This window comes from Petaurus breviceps, unplaced genomic scaffold (genome assembly GCF_028583685.1).
Source record: "Petaurus breviceps papuanus isolate PSGF00001 unplaced genomic scaffold, PetGlider_PUasm1.0 90723, whole genome shotgun sequence".
Taxonomy (NCBI): Eukaryota; Metazoa; Chordata; class Mammalia; order Diprotodontia; family Petauridae; genus Petaurus; species Petaurus breviceps.
The window spans coordinates 4041108-4043784 of record NW_027187323.1 but is presented as its reverse complement, the minus strand read 5'-3'; the positions used below and the strand labels follow the sequence as shown (position 1 = coordinate 4043784).

Sequence of the window (2677 nt, the reverse complement as noted above, 5' to 3'; positions counted from 1 at the left end):
AGTGTGGGCTAAAGAAGGCAAGGAAGTCTACCTTAATGTAGTGGGTGGGGCTTGAGCAGGGATATGGATGAGGAGGAGTGAGGAGGAAGAGAAACATTCCAAGAAAGGTAAACAACATGAATGAAGCCACAGAGAAATGTCAGGATGAGTTTGGTGTGTCTATATGACAGTGAGAAGACTAGACTGACTAATGTGGCAAGTGCAAGTGGAAACCAGTAAATGATGACTGAATAGGCTGGAACCAGAGGATGCAAGGCTTCAAAAGTCAAACAAGGCAGTTGAAATTTATTATTTCAACTGAAAACCAGGAAGCATTTAAGGTTTGGGAGACATGACAAAAATGATCCGTATAAATCAATTGCCTGCATTGAAGGGAGAGAGAAAAAACACAATCAAGAAGGGAAAATAGGAGGCTTCCCAAAGTGATTTGAAACTGAGATTTTTTTAAATATATTTTTTATTCCCCCCCCCAATTACATGTTAAAACAATTTTTAACATTTGCTTTTTCTAAGTTTTGAGTTCCAAATTTTATCCCTCTCTTCCCCATCCCCATTTCCCAAGATGGTAAGCAATCAGGTAAGGTTGTGCATGTGCAATCATGTAAAACATTTCCATATTAGTCATTTTGTACAACAAGACTTGAACAGATGAAAAAAGAATGAAAGAAAGTGAAAAATAGCATGCTTCTTGTATTCAAACTATATCAGTTCTTTCTTTGGAGATGGATAGTATACTTCATCATTAGTCCTTTGAGGTTGTTTTTGATCATTGTATTACTGAAAATAGCTAAGTTATTCAAACTCTTCATCAAACAATGTTACTGTTACAGTGTACAATGTTCTCCTGGTTCTGCACACTTCACTCAGCATCAGTTCATGTAAATCTTTCAAGGATTTTCTGAAATCTGCCTGTCATTTCTTATAACACAATAATATTCCATTACAACCATACACCACAGCTTGTTCAGCCATTCCCCAATTGATGAGCATCCTTTTGATTTCCAATTCTTAGCTATGACAAAAAACTACTTTAAATATTTTTATACAAATAGGTCCTTTGCAGTGAGACATTTTAAAAGAATAAGATTTGGTGACTTAAGTGGATAAGCTTCCAATACCACTTTAGATACTTTGTGCCAGCAACATGGCCCCAGGCAACATCAACTCTCAGGGCCTTGTTTTTCCCCTCTGTAAAGTGGAGAGAACAATAGCACTGAGTTCACAGGACTGTCATTGGGATCAAATGAGTTAACATGTACAGTACTTTACAAACTTGAAGTGCTTTATAAATCTTACCTATTGTTGTTGTTATTATTCCATTATGTAGAAAAACAAACTGATGTCTAGAAAGAGTGAGAGTAGTAACCTATCTAAGAAGTCACAGGATTAGAATCTGGATGTCAACTCCTAGTCCAGTAATTTTTTTTCCAACCATAGAATGTTATTTCATTTGGTTGTATCTACAAGGAACAAATTGTTAGTCTAAATGGGTTTTGTGTGTGTGTGTGTGTGTAGAGAGACAAAGTTTTAATGGAATAGTACAGATCTATGTACTCTGACCTAGTTTTTCTTGCTTTCTCAGTGGGGTTGGGGGGGGGCACATTCAGAGAACTGAGAGGAAGAAAAAGTGAATTGTAATTTGAAAAAATAATTAGTTAAAAAGCTGATCCAGCAATTTCTTTATGGAAAATTTGCTATCAAATGATGTAGCCAAGTTTTACTGTGTGAGTAAAGAGTAGATGCTCTTGGAATCTTTCCTCCTTGTGTATGGTAAAGTGCTTGAAACTCTTTCATGCTGATGTGCCCAACCCCAGGGCAGGATGGGACTAGAATAAACATTTTCACATAAACAGTACCTACTATGTTCACAATCATTTTCACAGTAGGAAATAAAGTAAGTGAGGGCAGAAATGGCAGGCAGTCTAAATGCACAATATGTGGGGCAGAATCCATTTGAACCATTTCTCATGTGGGTCTGCAAAATCTTCAGATTCCAAATGGTATCTTACCAACCTATAAGTCTCAATAATTGTTTGATTTTCAAATATTGCTCTCATAGTTGCTGTGCCTACCTAAAGATGGCTTTTGCCATATGAGGTTGAGGTTCTAAGCAAAACATGGAATGGTTTTCCTTTCAAAAGCCTCCATATCTCAGTATCAGTGTTTCTGAATGTTTATGTTGTCAAGAGGGAAGCACTAGTAATGAAACCCTTGGTTGCACAGAGGTGCCTTCTTGCAGCGGCTGTTCCAGAGATCGTCAGTTTTATTTAATGGCTTAACGACTTCAAAATTGCTCATTGTTCAGCTGCTCCTAAGCCTGACTGATCTCAGCTTTTAATATGCCTTGTCTAATTTTTAGGCCCATCAATCCATACAAGGAGCTCATCACTACACTAAAATGCTAATACATGTCACATTCTTCAACTGCCTCTGAAAGACCTTGTTTCTGTGTTCATAAATCTCTTTAACGTTTCAGGTTCTTTATTTTCTTGTCCACTGATTCAAAGATAGAAAGAAGATATAGTGAGGGCCTGCTTCTGTAAGACATTTATAGGGGGAAGAACTTTTTCAACACAAAAAAAGATAAAAAGAAAGGAAAGAAGGAAGAAGAGGAGGAGGAGGAAGGAAGGAGAAAGAAAGAAAGAAAGAAAGAAAGAAAGAAAGAAAGAAAGAAAGA

The 2677-nt window shown here is 36.9% G+C and overlaps 1 long non-coding RNA gene across 3 annotated transcripts in view; it reads right to left on the bottom strand.

The window, feature by feature from the left end:
• Positions 1-1099: 1099 nt before the first annotated feature.
• Positions 1100-2677, bottom strand: part of LOC138145008 (uncharacterized) — an 84765-nt gene continuing 83187 nt past the window's right edge. For all 3 annotated transcript variants that reach the window (XR_011164075.1, XR_011164074.1, XR_011164073.1), the window contains one exon: positions 1100-1188. This is a non-coding gene — a long non-coding RNA (uncharacterized lncRNA). The remainder of the gene's footprint in view (positions 1189-2677) is intronic.